General features: G+C 41.4%; 1 protein-coding gene across 1 annotated transcript in view; it reads right to left on the bottom strand.

Annotated features, from left to right (window-relative positions):
- Nucleotides 1–4,800, bottom strand: part of TRPM1 (transient receptor potential cation channel subfamily M member 1) — a 93,791-nt gene extending 88,991 nt beyond the window's left edge. The window contains exon 1 of the mRNA XM_054077225.1: nt 4,664–4,800. The gene's annotated coding sequence lies outside the window, so the exon portion shown is untranslated. The remainder of the gene's footprint in view (nt 1–4,663) is intronic.
- Between the last annotated feature and the right edge of the window lie 18,037 nt (nt 4,801–22,837).

Raw genomic sequence — 22,837 nt, 5'->3', positions numbered from 1 at the left:
TACATTACAAGAGCATGTGGGAAAGGTAAATATGTTGAAATGCCCATCTTTATTTTGCAATTAATTGTCCAGAAGAGGTGTAAAAGCCTCCCTGGAAGAAAAGGAATTTAATTGGCCAGTAATGTTTCCTAAACCATTAAGTACTGGTACTGTACATAATCATGTTGGCTCCAGTTGTGAAAATTGCTTTTCAAATGAGAAAAATAAATAAAAGACATAAACAAATTTGGACCGGTTAGGAATAGTGGCAACTAAAACATAGGTAAGATCTAGAAATGTGCATATCCAATATATCTTGATGTAGTAAGACAATATGAAGTGGGAGTTAGCCAAAAGACAAAACATATGGTGTAGAATAGGTTTAGAAGCAAAGTAAAGAACTGAGAATCAGATCATCCCCTCCTAGTCCTCATTTTCTATGGGACCATATGCAAGTGTATCGCTGGTCCCTGTTTGTTCTCACTGCTTAACTCGCTGAGCCCTGGGACATTCTGGGCAGTTCTAGCATTATGCTGGATGTTTTCCTGTGGGAGTGTTTCACCTTCTGTTGATAGATACTCATTAAGAAACGTCCATCAAAGCAGTGGAACCTAATTAAATTGAGGGAGATTTTAAGAAGCCTATTAAAAGAAAAATCAATTGCTCTCACCTGCCTACCGATCACTAGATAAAAATGCAGCTGTGCTTTTTGCTGACAATCTTTGTAGAGGAACAGGGCAAAACCCATAACAATAGATTTTCTGAGGACTGCCAAAAGGAGCTACTGTAATGCTCATGCCAAAGACAGACAGCCCCATGCGCTCTCGCTCACAGGCTGCCAGGAACACCTCAAACCTTTTGTTGTCGATTATGACGTTAGCGCTGCTTCATGCAAAATGGTAAGACGTGCCAAATTAATCATTAGAAACAAAATACTTCTTGACAGCTACAGCCTGCTACTCTACCAGCAACATGTAGACCCAGCAGCCATCAGCCTGCCTTGCCCTCTTACGCTGGGAGGCAAATGAAAGTTAACCGTGACAGACTCATTACCCAGGTCTCCGCCCAGAACCAGTTGTACAGAGAATTCACCTTTACCAGCTCCCTCAGCTGCAGGCTCTCCATTTCTGCCAGGAACATCCATCACAGTACTATATTCCAGCTGACCAACTTGTATCACACCAATCTCCAGAGACCTGACAGGTGATGGTGGCTTTACTTTGCCACTTCCTAAATTTCAACAGGTGACACTGATAAGGGGATACACACTGGGGAGAGGACTTCTCCTTTTTCCTCTTTCATAGTCCGTCTCCTAACAGTTTGTAGTCAGGATCACGAGTTAGCCATCTCTGTCTCCTGTCAATAAAGTCTCAGAGACACCAACAAAGACAAAAACTGCTCCAAAACACACATGTGAGAGTCAAATGAGCAAATCAAGATGATCAAAAACTACAGTCCCACCTGACCTTGCAGTAATAAGATCACATCAAGATTAATCTATGTCACAGATTAAGCCCACTGAAGTACACTAATCTTTCTGCAGTCAGCTAAGACTATATGTTAACTCACTAAGCTGGGAAAAACTCCAGAGCGTAAAATGCCTGTCTGCCATAACAGACCACCTAGACTGCAGTTACGTGAACATTTAGTGCACTTATCGCTGCACCACTGACCTTAAGGTGGCTTCAGAAAGGAGAAGCTCTTTAAACGGGGTTTTTAAACTATATTGTGTGAATACTGTCATACTAAAAGGCTCTTACAGACTCTACTAAATCACATTTGCACAGTCAACTTTTTGTCTGAGCAAAGCAGCACAGACAGCTTCCAGAAGATAAATTCTGCACATCAGCACAAAGATGCAGCAGAACTGCCTTCCTTCAGCTGGCAGAGAAATATTCTAGTCAGACTGCAAGCAGCAGGAAGATCTAAGCTGTGGCAGCTCTGCAAAGGAGCAGCATAATCGCTGTGTTTCTCTGGCCATGAATACAGCAGCTGGTGATGCTTAACTGCAAACATTCCAGCCCACTGCTGTCCTGCCGTCAGTCCCTTTGCACAGCAATCCCCAGAGCTGACGCTACAGAACAGCTGTTTGTTCCCTGCCGAGTACCATCAAACTGCTACTTGCCCAGCCGCTAAGGGTAATGGCATTTGTCCATCTGCATCTGGAGAATAAGGAACCTCTGGGAGCATTTTCTTCTCTGTAGGAAGTTCCTCTCTTACGCATAAGTCACACTTCTTCTCTAGAAAGTGTATTTACCTCTCTGTGCATCTTTGGGAAGTGACCACGCTGTCATTTCAGTACAAGCTGCTCACAATCCTTTTGTACATTTCCTAATTTCCTTCACCTCTACTGAATTAAGACGTATTTCAGGATCTCTACTTCGATTTTCATGAAAATATCAACACCTAACTGAAAAAGGAGAACTGAGGAAATTAACACAGAAATAAATCATGTTTTGGCAGTGTTTCCTCACAGGCCTCTGGTTTTCCTCTCTACTCTGCTCATCACAGCCCAGTGTCTCGTGGTAAAACATTTTAAGAGTAGATAGTGTCTTGAGAGAAAATTCATAAATGATGAATGAAGTTCAAGACTAATTTGACAGAAGAAAGCTTCTTGACTACTGGAAGAAATTGTTGTTGTAGTTCACTGAGTAGTTCTGTGTTTTGTGCTGCAGGATAGAATATGGGTTTTTTTGTCCTTAGCAATTACTACAGCTTCCTGGGCTCATTCCTACCCACCTTCCAGGTGCTGAATTCTCAACATAAAATTTACCACAGTTCAGAAACAAAAGCAGTGCATATTGTAGGACTTAGGGGAGAGTTAAGCATAGACTGGCTTGATGCCAGCCCTCAGCAGTAGCCTGAATTCCGCCTTTAATGAAGTCAATATGAACTAGGCTTTTCCAGGATCTGCAGGATTCGGCCTACTGTTAAATTGGAAATCTTTGTTGTGTTGGTTCGCTGCAGCCAAGAAATTCTCAGCATACGCATGTTCTAATCAGAATTCTGACATTTGCTTTAGTAAGGAATAAGCAGATACAATAAGAACCAACCAACCAAAAGGGCAAAATAATGCAATTATCACATGGTTTTATTCCTGTGATGTAAATCCAGTCACACGTCCATTTAGCTCTTTGCATGTGCAGGCATTAATCTTCTCTTTGTTCTGTGTTTGTACAGTATCAAGCTTAACAGGGTCCATGCTTTTGCTTTGTGGGATTGTACCAAAAATAATTAAATCAGTACCACCATGCGCATAAGGTTTTTGTTTTTAATCAAATCCATTTGGAAAGCAAGTGTACATTACCTTCTCACTATCCACTACCCCCACAAGATTCTGCTAAAAATATTAGTATTAAAAGGAGAAAACACATTTGAGGCGGTACTGTTTTTGCATCCATTAACAGTATTATTATTGCCTAATAAGATCTGGGAAATTGAACACCAAAGGCCTGTTTTTTCAGGACACATCTCGTTCTAATTGTGAATGAAAAAAAAACCCCAAACTAAACAAGGAAGAAACATGCTGATATGGCAACTTGAAACATTAGTATTTTTAAGATGTACACTTTGCCTCAGCAAACAAACTAAAACAGACATAACCATGAGAGTCTGAAGCTTTATTGCCGCCATCAAGATTTCTTTGGTTTGGCTGATAAATAGGGAGTCGCTACATCCATATTCACTAGTGCTCCTTGGCTGCTGCACACTGATTTAAGTCCTGCAAAACTCCCAAGTTCTCGTCTCCGTAACAATGAGGTGCAGGCAGTTTCTCATCTGAGCCACTCAAGGCCCGGCTTGTGATTAAGCCCACCGCTAAACTCCATTTCAGGAGCCACATAATCAATACAGACACAAGGAATGCTACTGTATTGACCTAATTTGATTTTCTGCTATGTGTTCATCTCAAAGTAAGCGTGACCGTATCGGATTCCTGTGTGGTTGGTAAAGTCAGATGAACTACAAATGCTCAAAAATCTATCACTTTGCTTCAGGTCAATGAGGACTGAAGAGATAATCATAACAGTGAAACAAAAATAGAATCAATTAGATAAAATCAGTTAATTTCAAACCTTAGCCTTGCATCCTGTTTATAGCATCAACCATTTTTCATTCATCATCTATTTCTTTTCCCGTTCTATTTATCAGCATTGTTTTGTTCCACAAGTATGAGAACTAAAGACACCCGAACTTTGATGAAGCATTCAACAAGTGTGCACCAAAACAAGTATATGTACCTCTGCACTTTTTCCTCCAGCATGTTTCAGATTGCTAATAATTTACTTTCATTATTGATTTTGAAAAAGAATCCCTCTCTTCTTTTAAATAGAAGAAAGACAGAGAATGACTCTGCTTAGATAACATACTCGAGGTATAAGAAAAACAATTCTTGTATTATAAGAATAGCTCAGATTTAAACTACTTAGAACGAATCCAAGCTAAAGTGTCAGAAGATGTACCGGAAGAGAGAGCTACCATTTGGGAGAAAAATCCAGGCAGCTTTCATCTCACTAAAGGTCGAATGAGCCTTTTTAGCATCCTGCTTTGCAAAAGACCTTTGACCAAAGCAAATGGCCACTCAAACAACGGGAGAAAAGACGACTGCTTTTCTTTTCTCAGTGGTAGCCAATCTGTTCATTCACTTTGTTATTTTCCTTAAAACAGAAAAATGAGAAGCACCTACCTTGTCAGACTGGAAGATAGCACCATATCCTTGAGATGTATGTCACTTAGATGCAGTAAAATGATGTTTACTTTAAAATCAAAGTATTCCCCATAGCTCTTAGCATGCCAGCATTCTTTTAGCTCTGCTAGAGGATGTGCAAACGTCTACTCAGCGTATTAGAAAAGGCTAATTCCTAATTCCCTCGACTAAGCCTGCTTGCTGCCATGGACTACTACAGAGGCTTTATTCCTATTAGAGACTTATTGGTTGCCCGAGGTGACAGTGCTGTGTCACAGGTAATCGTGAAAGTGATATGGTAAAGGGTTTCTAAAAATTTAGTGCTGAATAAAAAGACCAGCTTACTAAGTCTGTAGTCTTTCAACCCCCCAAACCAAGCACGTAGTTTTGTATGTACTTTAGACACTTCCCTGCTATTCTAATTCCTTATGGTTCCATTAGAGGACACAACGCATGCCATGAAGAAACTTGGAATCCTGGTGAAACTCTTCAGAAGTTTTCTGCCAGCTATTCCAAGCAGGAATCTGCAACTATGACAAAAGAGAGAGAAAGGAAAGAAATTCTGTTCTCTTCTCTAGCCAGTCTTCCCATGGCTTCTCACTTCCCCTTTTATGGTTTCAGAACACCAAAGAGCTCTTGGACATAGAGACATCTGTCATAACAGCAGCTAAGGCTATTTTTAGTGGGAAGTAACACCACATCCTTGAGCCACTGTCTCCTTTTCTCCCCGCCCCGGCTTTTTACCCCAAAGGATGCGTCATGAGAATTTAGTCAAGAACAAGAACTTTCTTAAACATATTAAGCACCTGCACCAGAAAAATCACATTCCTAACTGTAGGTATGTGATTACTTGAACAAAGCAATGTTTGCAGGACACAGTGCCTGATAAGAAGCTGCCTTCCAAGTAACCTTTCATTTCTTTTTTTTTTTTTTTTTGTGAGATACAAGATGAATTTAATGGACAAATGAGATTCTTCAGAGGTGACAAGAGGGTTGCAGGAAAAGCTCTGCAAGTCCATTAGGTGTTCCTCTCTCAGTAGCCATTGAGCTCATGTGAAATTCATGGAACAGCGCACCTCCTAGAACTGAAATTACTCTGTGGTCTCCTAATTTTGAAACAAGGTTTCAGTTTCCATAACCGGGAAATCATTTAAAATTAATCTTCTTTGTAATTATCAGTGTGGAATAAACTACCTTTGGAGCCTCAGAGTAGCACATGACAAAGTAAAAGACAGCACGATATAGATTGGTATACTGTTCTAAACATTATTGTTTTCAGTTGTTTTGTGTGTCCTAAAGTAACTAGGAAAGTCATAATTAATGCAACCACAAACAAGCCTCTAATTATTCTTTATTTTTCATGCATTCTGGAGATGAATGTTCCCATATGGTTTCTCACAGTCTCGACGACACACACAGAGTCCTTCTGTTTTAGACACGTTCCTCTATTTTCTGGCTTACACCTTTCCTGCGTGTCCAGCCAAGCTTCCCCATACCGCTCACGCCATCCGGCTCCAGCAGATGGAGCCAGAAAGCCACTCGTTTGGTTTCGATATCAGGGAAGCTAAACTAGCATCTAATCATCAGACTAGACCGCTGTTATCAGTACTAGCTGATAAGAACTTCTCTTGTGCAAATCAAATATCCCTCTGCCACTTGACCTTCCTGAAGCAAAACGATGGGAAGTTTCTTCTCTACTCCTCTACTTGAAACCACTGGTGTCTTGTCAGTATTTTACATACTCCTTCTTCACAGAAACATGGAAAATACAGGCAGACATGGAGAAGGCAAGGTGACCCTGTACTTGAGTAATTTTTTCTTTTCATGGTCAAAGTCACGGTTTACCAGAGATAAGAATTCCCTCCTTAAGCAATTAGTAATCACAGATGTTACTAAGCTGTAAAAACATGGAAGTATGTGAAGTGACACGCTTCATTTAGACCAATCTGGCTGCAACTCAAAAAGAAATAGGTCAGAACACATCTTGCTGGCATGCAGAACGAGACTCAAGAAGGACACAAAGATTACGGGAGAGAGAAGAGGAGGATTGATAAACTGAATTTGCAGTGGATCCTGATCTTTCTACTGCAGAATGAAATAAAGCTTTCCACACTGAAGAGGAAGTAATGTGTTCTCTGAAGTTCTTGTTCTTTGGCTGCATCCTCAGCTACATTAATCATTTTCTTAGAACACTGGCTAACAGTGCACTATGTCCCAAAGCAATGGCAATATCTAATCTGCTCGACCACAGAGCCTTTATAATAAAGACCATAAACTGAAAAAAAAAATCCTGCTGGGACATTGCCTTTTAAAGTGAGTCTCTGAAAGTGGGAATAACCAGCATTCAAAAATATTATTTCCCTCTATCTAATGCGACTTGAGGCTGTGTAATAGGGTCAATCAGGTAACACAATCCAAAAAGACGTATTTCCGCCTCCCTATACAGAACTGGCAGATTAAGACATATAAATTAATTTTTCACAGAAGCAGGCACAGAAAGAGGCTCCTAGAGATATTTTTTTCAAATTAATTTTCAGGTAATTTAATTTCTTCAGATTTTATTTTTAATACAATCAAAACTGTATCAGCTCGTGAAGGAAGTGCCGCACTAACTGAAATGGAAGTAATGTAACTATGATCATTTGAGACAGGTTGTGGATACTGATCTGTTTGAACTGTACGGTGTTAGGTTGTCAGCAATGTAAGAGTAATCGATGTAGCAACATCTAGGCAATAATAAAGGAAGAAAGCAGATCAATATTATTAAGAACAAGCTATCGTTACAACAAAACTATACTTTACAGGACCAAAACAGGAATTCTGGCCAAGAACCTACTGCTTTTCTAAGAGGCTCTGAGACAAAGATGACTGCCGAAGCCAAAGTAATACCCTTAGCAGCATCTTGTTAGAAAATTAGACCTACGGCTGGTAGTAAGGCACTCTTAAGACAATATTAATATTATTACATTAACTTCTGTAAAATACATACAAAAGACAATTGCTTCACTGCTATGGAAGCAGTATCAAACCCAAGCATTAAATAATATTGAACTAGAACTAACCTAAGAAATTTAAAAATTTGATTGAGGCTCTGCTTTTAACTAGCTCAATTTAAAAAAATAAAACAAAATAAATAAAAAAAACAAAGGAAAGAAAGAGAGAGAGATGAACGCTCATTTTTGTTTTGGTTAGTGTTCACAGACTCACAAGTTCAGAGAATGGCCAGCTACCGCTCAGGATGCTGGACAAAGGTGCCAATTCCTAGCAAGGCGTTCAGAATGTTCCATCTCCCACCCTGGCCCACCGATTTCCCCTCAATTATTCTTCATCCTTACCAGATGGGAAACAGGTGCTTCACTGCATTTAGATGCAGATCGAGAAGGAATCGAGCGATTCCCAGGCCAAAGACACCTCTGTGAGCACACCTGACTGGAACAACCACATGATCTTATTTCCAAGACCCAAGTGTACCTTTCGGGCAGCAAGCCCACACACCAGCTCTCCCACTCAGAACTTTTCATTTTAAGTTCGCACAGGGGAGAAGAATGTTTAAGTTACTGTCTTCCTCATCTGCATGGAGAGTTTGCCTTGCCTGCTGTAAAAAGACCTTTCTGTGGGCTGCGCAGGTTCTTGGTGCTCCAAGCAGAAGGCAGACAGAGCACACAGTGCTCATAACACCTCCACTGTGGGCCATGTTACAGCACAGTCGGGCAGGTGCACCGGCACGGAGCCATCAGCTTCTCTGAAAGGGTCCAAGGATCAATCAGACAAAGGAAAACATGTGTTTTCCTTCTGGAAAGGCTCTTCCGAAGGGACAGCTTCCACTTGCTTATCCTTTTCTGCTGTCAACAGAGGGATCTCATTCTGAAGAAAAGCTGATCTAGCAGGCATTTTCAGCTGTGTGACATCTTTGCTGGAAACGGAGTGGGTGAGGATTCTAAGATGTCTTGAGGAGTCTGGGGTGGGGCCTTCAGCAATGACTAAGGCATTTTTCATAAGCTGTGACAGTAATTTCATAGTAGTGAAACTGAACAGTGCCAGCGTGGCCCCTACTGCAGCGAGGCAGCTAAAACAGCTGACACATGAAATAAGGCCATTGTTAGTGCTTTTTCCCTCCCTAGAAGGCCCCTCCTGGTCACCCAAGTGGCACTGTTGCAGGGCAGCTCTCTCCCATCCCGAGCGAAGTTCAGTGATTCAGATAAGTGAATATGGCATGTATGATGGGATGCTTGTCCTCATTCCAGCTAGCAGACAGCCCCCGACTGAACTCAACAGTATCAGTACGAAGTAGAAAGGAAAAAATAGCTCTTCCGCCTACACGTTAATTAGCTTTCAAATCTCTGCAGTGCACCTGTTTTGACATCTCTGCAGGTCTTAATCTATGTTAGGAACTAATTAAAGTCATAAGGAAAGATTCTCACCCATATCTTAGCACATTTAACCATAGCAAAGGGGCCTGGGAAGCCTAAAGTCAGGTAGAGCACAAAATGCTGGCAGGTTCCTTTGGAACCCTGTGACAGTTCAGGGATAAGAGGTCTGCAAGGGACAGGACCACAGCGCACAATGTGGTTCGCCTATGTCAGATATAAGATACTGCCTACATACTTGTAAATCTTCCTAACTGCTTGAGCTGTCTAGAACCACAAAAGTGGAAAAGTAATTTAACCCCCTTGCTAGGTTGCGGGTCTTGTGCTCTGCTTCTTACAGCTACATCACAGTATGGATCAAAACCTACATTCTAAAAAAAATATGACTATTAATTAGCTGATTCTTGTAAATAAGAGAAAGAAGGAAAATACTAGCAGCTGGATTCCCAAGATGACACGTATGTTAAACAGTGCTAAACAGAAACTATTGCAGTAAACAGTTTTTTCTGTGGTTATTACTGCAATTACTAAAATTAGAACAAGAGGGGAAAAAACATCCTCATTTGAAGTGGTTAGTCTCATTGTTTTATGCTTTCAACTACACAGCTAGCTAACTGATGATTTTAGCCATCAGCTGTGCTTAAATGGGATATTATGAATGCTGGCAGGCCCACTTAGATAGAGGAGACAGACTTCTGTCCCTTTTTGTACATAGCTTGTAATCGAGAAATGAACAGATTACTGTGTGCAAAGTCTGGTTCTTCTGATCCTACAGCGATGTCAGTGCTAAAACCAACATTTCCTCCATTCAAATTCCTTAAACAGTGGCCTGCTTTCCGTATTTAAATTCAGAACTAAAAAACTGGAATAAACACAGAAATACTGTACAGCAGTATTGTGCAGATCAAGATCTATGTTCCTACTGGCATAGGTGGGGGTTTGTACTTTAATTGTGCTGTTAAGAAGCTGATATGAGTCACTGCCTCTCCTCCTTCCTACATTTCTAACCACCTTGTACTATAGGCATGTGCGTGAGGGGATCACGAGTGTAGGAAAAAGAAACCCAAAGAGTCCCTGCAGAGACACCAAAGCAGCTGGTAATGTTTCTAATCTTGATTTAGAATGACAATACATAAGAAGTTGCATGGCTAACAACAATAATAAGAAAGAAAATAGATAATACGAATGAGTCCCTGAGAATCCAAATTAGGAACTAAACAGAAGTACCCCAGCTAATCTCTTCGGAGTGCTGGCACTTCAACAGTTATTTGATAGACAAGGCAGACTTAATAATAAGCCAAAATTATTCTTTTTAATTAATCTGTTGGGAGGGGGAAATGGGAAGGGAATGCTAGTTGTCTTTGTGGAATGTTGTCAGATGAGAATTAAAATTCCAGTCTTTACTGAGGCCTCTGCTGGAATGTACAAAACACCGCATACGTTCCCCTCGTGCACACATACACACTGTGTTTTATTTTTCCATGGCACACTGCTTAAAGGCTCACAGCTGCTTTCTTATTTGGTTTCTCAGTAATCTTGGTACATAAACACAGTAACACCCAAAGCTGAATTCCTCAGCCCTGGTGTCTTGGCTGAAATAGATGCTGCGTCACCCAGGAGTGAGATACAGCTGAAGGTCCATGCTGGGAGATCATCCTGAGGTTCAGTCTGCTGCCTCCACCAAAAGCTTCTCAAACACATCTCTGCCCACAGCAATGGGTTGGAACTGGATGATCTTTATGGTCCCTACCAACCCACACCATTCTATGATTCTGTGCTACCGACAATGGCCTAGCAAATCTTCCGTGGTCAGCAGTGGGACATTGTGAGGCCTGGCAGAGCTCTAATTTCACTTTCAAATGGTAGGATTGTGGCTTATGCTCTAAAATGCCACTGTTAGTATTCATAGTCTATCACATGGAGGTGCCCCTGCACATGGGAGTAGAACTGGGTGACCTTTAAGGTCCCTTCCAATCCAAACCACTCTGTGATTCTATGATCTATCACACTTTTGATCGCAGTTGTTACCCAAAGCACTTACCTTTCACAAACAATAGAATTTTCTTTCCAGGGGTAGGAAAGGAGGAGAAGGGAGATGGGACTTTTCTTCCCATGGTAATTTACCAGAAAATGCAGTCTGAACACCACAGTCAAGGAAGGCCTGTAGAGGGGACAAACACATCTTTTCACAAGACTGTTCCACAATTCATAACAGAAAGATACAAATGTTTTTCCTAATACCAAATAAACTGTACAAGCCACTTACTGCAGGCAACTATTTGATAAATCACAAAATAACACTGTGCGATGATAGAGTCAGATGCTACTTACTGATTCTTTTTACAGTCCATTCCTCTAAAGTCAAAGGCAAACTTCCTAGACAAGTATAAATGGAGACTTGGAGCTGGATTTGTTAAAATATATTTTCAATAGATGCCATACAATGCAGACAATGCTTTGAAAATATCACTGTGCACCTTAATCCCATTTGCTTTGATGAGTGATATTTGCAACTCTGAAAATCCCACTAAATATCTGAATTTCTAGGAGCTTAAGAAGCTTTGAAAAAATGCATTCATGCATGAAATTCACCCTGTGTTGGGGTCAAAAGAGGATTTTAACAACTCCATCTGGAGCTAAGTTATACTGAGGCCTTGTGATGTAACGAGCAGGGAATCTCATCCTGACCACACATGCCATGTTATAAATTAGTGTCAAAACTCACATGCTAGAATGGAACTCCCATAGATGAGAGTAATATAAGAGATCGCAGTACTGAGCCAGACTGTACGTAAACAGCAACTCCCCACAGACTCTGTCAAAGACGACATTCCTGGAAGCCCTACAGTGCCATGGGAGACTCCCCTTGGATGGGAACTTACCAGAGACTGTAAGTTCTGCCCAGTTAGCAAGGGCTGGCGACACAGAGTCCTGCCCGTGTGCCTTATCACCAATTGGAATGAGTCATTAGTCACTAACTGCAGTTTCTGTTGGACTCACTGAGGGCAATTAGGCCAACAGTTGAGTTTAAATTTTAACTCAGATAGAAGATGTTTCTTTCCTAAGAGTAGTTCAAGCACACTTCAAATTCCAAAATAAACTCTCTATTTTCCATGGCAGAGGAGTTTCTTCATTTGAGCACATTTGAGAAAGCCCTGTGTTCCAGATGATTGCCACCAAATAACTTTTAAACCCATGAATGAATTCTGTGAGCACAGACACTAATGAAGTCAGTTTTCTAAGGATCTGTATCTCATGGCCTCACTGCTGCATAATAATACACGAGCTCATGATACAGTCTCCTTCTCACACAATTATTTTGTCTTTTCCATCCTGTTAGCCTATTTAGCCTAGTTTCAGACACTGCTCCGTTGTTAAAGCTAGCCAAAATTAGCCAGGGGAATCAGCAGTAGACAGACAAACAGTAAGGTTGCATTGGGTCTCTCTAGCAATCTAGGCTAAAAATAACCTATCCTCTGCACAGCTATTGTTAAACAGCGGCACTGTCGGGAAAGATCAGGAAGAGAATATTCTTAGAATTCTGGGCACGTCTACTCTTACTCTCTGAATATAGAAATTGGAGTAAATTCTTTTCTGTGGCCAAACTCCAGCTAGCCTAGGAAAACAGAGGACTCCCTGGACCTTATACTGCCTAGTGCCAACAGAACATTGCCTGAGCCACTTCCAGAGAACAGTCCCTAACCTACATTCCCAAACACAAACAGGCCTGCACGTTTATTTGGAAAGCTAATATTTAACATTTCAGACCTTGGTTATTGAGGCAGCCTGTGGTTCCTTAACACAACATGGAGAAGGATGACCTGTTTCACTGAACGACACAGTGGAGTGATGAGCCTTTCCTGTTCAGGTTCCGTTTGGCTGTTTCCATTTAGACCTTAAAAAAAAAAAAAAAAAAAAAAAAAAAAATCAGGGAAAGGATAAGATTTAAGTGTCAAAAATAACAGTCAGTTGTCCGAGACACGCCTGCTTACAAATCCAGTACTGGTACTGAATTATTTTAGATCTGGCTAAAATCATTTTACTTCTCCATCACAGTTTCCTTGTTAAATGAGGCAATAGTATATTTTTCAAAGATTATTTGTTCTACAGAATTCTGAACATGCAAGTGGCCAGAGTAAACTAAACATTATTATTACATCTTTAAGGGCAGAAAACTGAACATATTTGACTGGAAATTTGTTCTACATGAAGGCACATGCTTTGTAGCCCACATATTCACTTTCATCAGTTATTTATTTCTCTTACAGGTCTCCAAAAAAAAAAAAAAAGCTTACATTTTTCTTGAACAAATCTGATATTTAAAAAGCCATTTACTTAATAACTTCAAGAGAACACTAAACTATTAATGCTTATACTTGGAAATCCTTTTTGACACAACTTGTAAGCTTGATTTTTCACGTTTTTATTACAGGACTACTTGCTCATTACCCACTGAAAACAGTAGGGGCCTTTGCAGTTACTTTAGATCAGACCCTTGCAACAACATAAGACCTCCGTGAAAAAAGCGCAAAATTACTCCTGATGTACATTAGCAAAAGTGAAGGAAGAGTTACAGATTACAATGAGACCTAGATTAAGAATGGAAATTTTGCCAAGCACCAAAAGGACCTGTAAGTACACTCATGGCTATACCTGTTATCACCATGTCTTGCTGCACTGTTCAATATATTGATGAACATCAGGCACATCTGTTCTATTTTTTTTAAAGCAAACATAATTGATAACCTCAGACATTCTATTACTCTGTCATGAATATTTATGAACGCAACGTGCACTTTATTTAATTACAGCAGCATAGAGAACCCACAAAGGAAATAACACTCTTATCAAGGTAAGATTACATGGCAAAGCCCCTTGTTCACAAATCTGTCCAAATCTAATTACTGTCTCAGCTGTATCAAAACCAAAACAGATGCATAGTATGAAGCCAAACTTTCCAAAGTTGTATAACTAGCCTAAAAAAAAAAGAAAAATGAGAAAAGAAAATCTTCTTTACCATATGTCTGGTCTATGTAAAACAGGTCAAATTCTGGCAGGTGCTGTCAAAATACATCCTATCCTTCTGTGGTACTAAACATGTTTGGTAGGGATTTTAAGGCAGATCTTCAGCTATTTCCAGAATGAGATTAAAAGTGGAAGGACAAATGTCCCATTTTATTATCAGCTGTTAAATTCTGACCTTTCATTGCTTTCTTCCAACTATAATCTTCTCTTTCTGTTGTTTTTTTTTCCATTGGATCTTTTCAGCCATGACTGTGAAGAATTTAGTCCCTAAAGCTTCTAGATTGTGAACTTCAAACACAAAACATTATGAAGAGTAAATATTCCTAGTGAAATATGCACTTAAAGTTTGATCAACGCAAAAGAACTTATATGTGTACTCCCATTAAATTCAGCAGGACCACTTGACTGAGTAAGGACCACCATGACACAGAAATGTTTCAGTGACAATGCCTTTATATCAACTGTTATATGAGGTGTGGAACTTAGATAAGTGACATCTGGAGAATTTTTCACAGCATGCAGAATAACAGTCAATCAGACAGTCCAAAAGCAAAGAATACAAATAGACACCCAGCAGCAAAACCAGAGAGCGTCAGCTTCTGAAAGTGAGTTCTGAAAGTACCAGATAATTTGCTTTCCTGCTTCTTCAGTGTTCTGGCCTGATGGCAGGATGACATCAAGTCTGTATCTGAGTGACAATCCATGCAGAGTAGCCCACACTAACAGACCCGTTTCCACGAAACACGAGACACCATGAAGAGTCAGCAGGCAAGTTCACAAAGGCCAAACTTCCTGTCTACCAGCCAGAACATTCCGACTGAGCAAAAAGTATTACACATCTCCCTTACAGCACGGCACCAACAGACAGTTAAGATAATTTCAAAAGAAGAATATGCTGTAAATAGTATGAAAAAGCCAAGGGAAAACAGAAGATTTGTCATCTTCAGCAGCCTCCAGTGGTATGAGTTTTGGGGAGCCTAAGTGAAAAATTAAGTTACTTATATTCTGCTGAAACCAAAGGCAAAACGTGCACTGCTGAAGTCTGGCAGACACAAGCCTGCAGCACAGCTTTCACATTGTCACGCAAAGCTAAACTAAGCACTTAAGTTCTTTTTACACTCATAAATGTAACTTTGTATTTCAGCATTGCAATAGGCAGACCATAAATCCTGGACCAAAATTCCCCATGCTTCAAAACAAACTTCAGGAGATAAACCTGCTCTGGTGGCACACAGAGTTGACTAGCCTCAGTACAGCAACTGATACTGCATCACAAAATAAAGGTCTGTGGATACGCAGCCCCCAGTTTATTTGGCTCAGCTGTGTTCAGTTTGTCAACTATTCAAAGAAAAGATGACATTCCCAAACAGGCATATACAAACAAGGCTACCCTTGAATGACTTTCTCATCTCGTATGTCCATTTAAGAATGTATGGGGCACTCAACCCTCTCACCATTTCCAAACAATGTTGATCTGTTTATCTAGTCTCAGAACTATGCAACTTCTTTCGTGTGCTATGCTTCTAGAGACCTGTACTTATCAGAACAAATCCTGACATGGGATACCATTTGTCTATGATTATTTAACATGTTGTGACAGAAGCCCATGTTGCAATGCAGTGGGAATTTACTATCAGACACTTTTGAGGAATAACACGGTGCCACAGTCTCAAGGGGTTCAAAAAGCATTTGTAGAGCAAATCACCCCTCCAAAGAGCAAAGGGCAAAAGCATTACTAATGCACACTTGAGAGTCCTGTTCTAATTCTGTGGTTTAAAGTGCAGAGGGTGTTCCTGCACTTAAGAGATTACTTTTGCTCTCTTCACCCCAGACGCCCCCAAGGCAAACTCTCTCTGCCACTGGCTGATTTGTTACCCATTAAAGGAGCTGGTAGCAAAGGGTAGGGGGATGAACACACCGTTTGTCCTGAAAAGTGAGCAAATCCTCTGGTACCTAAGAAAACTGCAAAATTAATATCTCAAAGATGCTCCCAACTCTCTCAAACTCAGTGATTCACGCTCATACGCTGTAACACAGCTTTGCTGGCAGAGGCATTAGAGGGACTGGCTTTATTTTCAGTGTATGTCACACTCGGGCAGTTGCTGATCAGAGAGATACCACTAATGCCAGAAGCAGCTGGGCAGCAGAGCACATGCAATTATACTCCAGAGTAAAGGAGGAGGGAAGCTGTTCTACATAGAGGAAAGAACCTGCTGCTTTTCAGATGAAGACTGTAGGAGAGATGCAAAATTGAACACACCAGATGTGGACACCTGCTCTCCTCATCTCCTTTACCAAAGACAGATAGGGCGTTGCTTATTACATTCATCCTTTGTTAAAAGACTGAGAACATGTAAAAATAACTTGGGGGAGAGGGAATTGTTGCCACACTCCAAAGGACGGGGCTGAAATAAAGAATGTCGTGTTTTAACCATAGTAATAATTCTCATGGTATTGAAATAAAAAGCATATAGACATTAAAGATTCAAGGTGCAGGCTAACTGCTGAATTAATATTTGCAACATGCAGTAACATATTGCAGTAGTTTTGAAGGAAGGAAAGGCAAAAAAGGACATACACATTCCCTTCCTCCGCGATGTCTTTTTCTGGCTAGGTTCACACAGGATACTGAAGCAGAAGGCTCTAATCTAGCATGATAATTCCTATTTCTCATGCAGCACAACCTCTTTTTCGCTTTGATTAGAAGGGATATACAAGTACATTGCACTGTCACATAGCCTTTACAGTGAGACAAAAGCTCTTCACTACTTTTACAAAGTATGGTTTTGTCTAGTAAACGATACCCCTCTGTGGAAGGAAAGCGTTCCATTCCTTTCTACCCAGCTCAGAGTGTGGGTGGGCTGCCGAGGGAACACATGTTGCCATTCTCGCGTGTTTCCCATTAACTAGAATTAAGGGGAAAATCTTGCCTCTATGGTAAGAACAGGTGGAGATTTCAGTGCCTGTCCCGGAACCCGTGGGAGGAGAAACACAGGGAAAGGGAAGAAGACACTGTTCTCCCATCAGGCGAGAAGAGACAAGACAAAACCCTCCCTTGCCTGCAAGGCAGAACAGAACCGTTCCCTCGCCCTTCCCTTCACCAGCGGGAGCTGCACAACGCGTGGCTCGGGCAGGAATGAGGGACCCCTTTGCTCGTGGGCACAGGCAGGGCTCTCCCCCAGCTCCTCTGATACCGAAAATGCCAGCAAATAAAACTCTCTTAAGACACGTTTTTGAGGTTTAGAAAGCAGGCAGCCTTTCTCAGTGCTGGGCAACACGTGGCAGTGATCTCCATCGATCTGACAGGCACGGGATCAGTTCTCCCAGAAATCTTATGCATGTTTTATTACTTTCCAAGGACTCATTTTAATGTTATTATGAAACTTCCCCAACAGTCAAAGCTCTTGCTAATTGGGAGCTGCCCCAGCCCTGCCTACCCTTGCTTCTGGGCTGGGGAGAGGCCGCAAACAGAGGGGGTTCCAGGAGAGACACCTGCTCAGCACAGACCAGACTGAGCACAGGGCGTTCTCATTGCCAGAGAACGAGTCGTGTCTGAACAACACTGCCTGAAAGAAAACGTGCTGTCAGAGGGACATTCTGTTCAACTTTCAAAGAACACAATTCCTTAGACGAAACTTTACTTTAGCTTAAATAAAAAATATTCCACTTTTTGTAATAGTAAACACTTCTTGAGTCGCCTCCACCCCCGTGTCTCAAGGCAGGGCGGCCCCATGGCCGGGAGGAGCGCTCGGGGCACCCGAGGACACGGGCTGTTCCCCGCAGCTGCGCCCCACGCGCGCCGCCTCCGCGCGCTCCCAATCGCGAGCAGGAAGGGGCTAAACAGGAGCAGTCACAAAGGAAAAAAAAAAGTTCTTCTCAAGTATGATTTATGGAGGAACTTTGAGTCTCTCAATACACAGCTTCCACAGCTTGGTGTGGCAGTATAAAAAGGAGCACACTAGATATACTGAGAGGGGAAAACATACAAGTGTGTTCTCAAAGAGGAAACAGTCTGTGAACACAGCAAGTTCCACGCCTGTAAGAGGGAGGCAACATGGGCAAAAATGTAGCTAAGAGAAAGATAACGCTTTCTTCAAGATGTGCAGGGTAAGAGAGAGGGTGCTAGGATTGGCAAGAAACAATTTCACATTCCTGCAAGAATCTTTCTGAACAGAGACAATCACAAAGGTAACAGGAACAGCAGAAAACAATTTTGAATGGTAGGTCAATAGAATGGAGAAAAAAAAAAAGGGAACAGAAAAAGCCAGGAGAGTTTAGCAAAACAAAAGACAAAACGCATGTGTGTATATGTATATAAAGATAAATAAGATGAGCTACATGAGCTGTTTGGAGCCTGACAAATTGATAAGAAATGGCTGACACTGAACTAAAGTCTAGCAAGAGAATGTAATTCCTTATAGTATTAAAGAATGTGCACAACAGCCTTTGTTCTCCAGGTTTTTGATATCTATAAATAGTTTCTACTGCAGTAACACCTAATTCAAATGTCTCTCTGCCTAACAAAGATCAGCACTCAATACGGCACGGCATTTCATGGCGCCGTGGTTAGAAATGGTGATATGACCATCCTGTTGTAGGTGAGGCTGTGGACTTAAGGATGAAAAGCTCCACATTTACCAGAATGCTGTTTAGTTTTAGATTCTGCAATTTTGAGAATGCTAAACATTGGATACTACAGATGACTTCATGTCCAGCCGAAAGCCATGGAAGTTTTATACTTGGTTTAGCAGTGGCCAACTGGGCACCCAAAAAGTCCAAAATGAATGGAAAGTTTTGAAATAGTTGAGATTAATGACTTGCCAAAGGCCCCAGAGGAGATTTGGCGTTTACTGACTTTACTACCACCTTCCTCAGAAAAGCACACATGGAAGGCATAAACTTCAGTGGGACTTTATTGTGTCAATGGCACATTTCCTAGCTTCAGGTAATAGGACGAGATGTGTCTGTAAGCAAAGAGATGAATGGAAGTAATATTTTATACATACATGCTTATAAAAATGTTTCTTGAAATGGTTTTCACCATTCTGAAAACATTACTTATGAGGCATCATAAGGGCACACTGCTGAATGCAAGAGTTTCATAGCTTTTAAAACTTGGAGCTACTGAAAACACTCGGAAGACATTTTTGCCACGAATGCTAATTCCCAGCTCCCACAGATGAGATGTGTTATCAGGATTCTGCATAGCAGAGGTTAAGCCTCCAGAGAGCTATCTAGTTGCTAAATTTAAAATAGAATTGGATTGGTTTACTTGTAACTTCTTGTTTCCAGTCTTGTACCTAAAAAAATCTGACTTAACTCTTATTAAACACAGCTCTGGTCTTCTTTGGGATTTGAGACAAAATGAATCAAAGTGAAATACATGACAAGTTAAAGCAGTTTAGTTTATAGGAAACCCCGGGGGATCTGCAGCCATAAGCATGCTTAAGATATTCAGGGCCTGAAAATTGTTTACTTTTGCACCGCACAGGGACATTGCACAGACTGATACTACTGAGGGAAAGGAATTCCCATAACAAGCCCAAACTAGTACCTGTCCTGTCGGTAAAACACTTCAGAATCGTGGGCAAATGCTGAGTCATAGGCATTAACTCAAGTCATGTACTTTGCCTAGGGACTAGCACAGGTAGACATCAGTCACAATATGACACTCTTACTGAATATTTCTTAGTTGGCTTATGTTACAGCTGCTGACAAACAAGGCATAATACCTAGATGTGATCCTAATTAGGGTTTCCGCCTGTCCTGGGCCAGGAAACCCTGGGAGGAGTATGTACATTACCCAAAATTTTTTTTCCAATATGCTGCTTGTTTCCCACCAACTCTGTATCCCACGAGGGTTAAAATGGACAGTAACAGAGTTAAAATAGGTGCAGGAAAGAGCACGAGACTTAAAAACAGACGAGGAATCCAGGGAGCAAAGATTGAGGAAGAGGTCTCTGAGACAGGCTGCAACAAGGAGGGCTCATTTAAGTCAGCATGGGTTTTGCCAGTGCCCTTTTATCGAGGCAGTACTTCATCTGGAGAGATCAAACTTGGATTTGACCATTATGCAAATGAAAAGCCAGTGTAGTAGGGGATAGCAACAGTCACAAACATGTCACCGTTTATGTGGAGTGCAGTGGCTGATATGATATGAACCTTTCCCCTTGTGTTTTTTAGGAAAAGCGGGGCTGGAAGAAGCCTCACTGGGGTTGAAACTATGAAAGTTATTGATTTACAAATCTTTAGTCTTAAGGCAACTGTTTAAAGGCTAAGATAGTACCATGCATGCTTAGACACAAACACCACCACCACTAACCACACAGCTGAGTTTGCATACATCTTGCAGTGAAATTCTTCAGACTTTTTAACGTACAACATACAAGCGACTGAACTTAAAAAAAAAAAGTGTAACCATTAGGTACTGCAGTAGCAATTCCTCAAACACGTATTTGCATGTGTTGATGTTTCTGAAAGGAAGGCTCTTGAGCAGTTTTACTGGGAAATAAACATTGCCTAACCCTCAAAAGTAACCACAAGAACAGAAAAACTAGCGTTACCGCAGCTGCCACCTTCCTCCCACAGCACTAGTTTCTGACTAGTGAAATAAAAAGATTACAAGTCACCTGAGGGGCTAGCTAGTATTCAAGTAACTTTCCTGTATCTATATAAAGCTTCCCGTTCAAAAGTCTAGAAACCATTTCCACCCTATTACCCTCCACCCCTCCAAAAAGTTTGTCTACTGGCAATACAAAATACACTTTCTCTGAAAAGCTTTCTGCTAGGTGTATTTACAAGTTCGGTTCTGGAAGTTTAGACATGATCTTGACTGATGGGACATTAGGGACTGCATAATTTTTTTTGTCCCCAAGCAATGGAATAAGTTTTTTGAGATTTTGGGCAAGGAGAGAAGGAAATCTGTTGAGAGATGGTCTTCCTCCTCAAGCCCGTGTGTGCCGAGTACTAGGACACAGACATGGAAGAGGCTGAATTACTGTGCTGCTGGCGCCTGGCCTCCTTCATGAATGAAGCTGCATCCAGCCTTGTGGGCTAGTTCAGCCTTTCAAGAAGCAGGTTAGTTTAGCCTACTTTCCATTACAGTTGCTACTTCCACGTTAACTAAAGAGCTTCCTGTGCAGACTATATTTACAGTCACCAAGTGATCACTGCCCATTTTACACTCTGATATTTAGTCATCTGGATAAGAAAGTCAGTCTAACCCAATAAGTCTCAAAATACGGGTATGATCTCGTCAGTGCCAAGCAAGAACAACTGCTTATTCTAATATTTGAGTTCATGAGCCTGGTATACACAACCGTGTCGTCCAAAATGGACAGCAGCTGGAATCAGTTTGGAAAACTCTCATTAAGATCGTTGAATATTGAAACATTTTCTGAGAAAACCACCAAGTCTTCTACTAGATAGTATTCTTTACCATTAGAATGTTATGCCGAAGGATGCATGGTTTTGGCTCAAGTGGGATGGAAAGGGCCAGAAATCTACAGAATCCCACTTTGCTCTGCTTCTTTTTCAAGAGTTGGGCTCAAGTTTGTCTTTTCACTTTGATTTGGTGAATAATCTTGAAAGAATCATCTTGCTTGGGAATTTAACACATAGGCGAGAGGCATTCTGAAAGGATCCAATCTGCCATAAGAATGATCCACCATCCACATGTGGTGATTTGTGGAAACATTGTACATAAGGCAAATGCGTTATGTGCATAGAATTGCCTCTGTTCAGTGTCTCAGCTTCAGAAACAAGGAGTGGATAAACAATTAGACAATGGGTTTGGCATACAATTTCACTGCGGTCAGAAGTGGTAGGGATGTGTATACTAGTACTCTTGAAGGACCTATGCTTGCAAGAGGATGAGCTGCAGCACCATCACTTCTGATCCATGAGAAACAAAGAAACCTGGCAGAGGTTGAAAAGCACTCTCCCTCCCCATGCCAAGGATAGCACTTAGTTCCAAACAATTCAAGCAGTTCAGAATGCCTGCTGCAGTTCTCCAATGCCAGCATTAGACTAAACTGCATAGTGTAATAAATGCAGGGAAAATACATTATAAAGCCCTTTAATGGGCTTCAGGGTTGGGGGAAATATCCATACTTTAAGGCATGGGAAGATAGTCTTCAGCCAGGCCTGACTGCTATCATGACAGGCTACTTTATTCACCTATTTCTGTAGGCACTGGCCTTCATCCAGGTACTGCTGGTGCTTTTCAAGCAGAGCGTGCTTTCCAGCAATACCCCTCACACGCCTCCAGCAGCCACCCCAGGCCTCTGCAACAGCGCACTGACTTGGCCATGAGTGGGCTTGCTGCCCTGCCTCTCACAGCACTGCCAGCGGAGCACTCTCGTTTTATCAAAATGCCGGGACTTCGGCCAAAGTTTTAGTTGCTCCTTAAACAAACCCTCAGCTCCAGGTCTCATCCCCAAAATAGCATATGCTATAGAAGGTAACACTCCTTAAAGCTGGGGTTTGCAGCAACACCCGTGGGGGATTATGTTTTCATTCTCCAGTTTTTAACTGTGCCACAATGCATGTAATGGGAAAAGGCTTGTGTAGGTACCATCTACCTCCTAATGTCAGCAGCCACTGGAAGAACAAGTTCTGGTTCAAAGCTACTTTCTACCAGCAGACCACTGTCAATAATGGACATCCACTGCATGATCTAATCCACCTTCCAGTCACTAGGGTCAGCCTACAGCTTCTTTCCCCTGGCTAAGTGCCCTTAAATCTAGATACAAATATTCAGGTAGGAGGTTACTTGAGATGC

This window comes from Cuculus canorus, chromosome 12 (genome assembly GCF_017976375.1).
Source record: "Cuculus canorus isolate bCucCan1 chromosome 12, bCucCan1.pri, whole genome shotgun sequence".
NCBI classification, from domain to species: Eukaryota; Metazoa; Chordata; class Aves; order Cuculiformes; family Cuculidae; genus Cuculus; species Cuculus canorus.
This window is presented reverse-complemented; position numbering and strand designations above follow the sequence as displayed.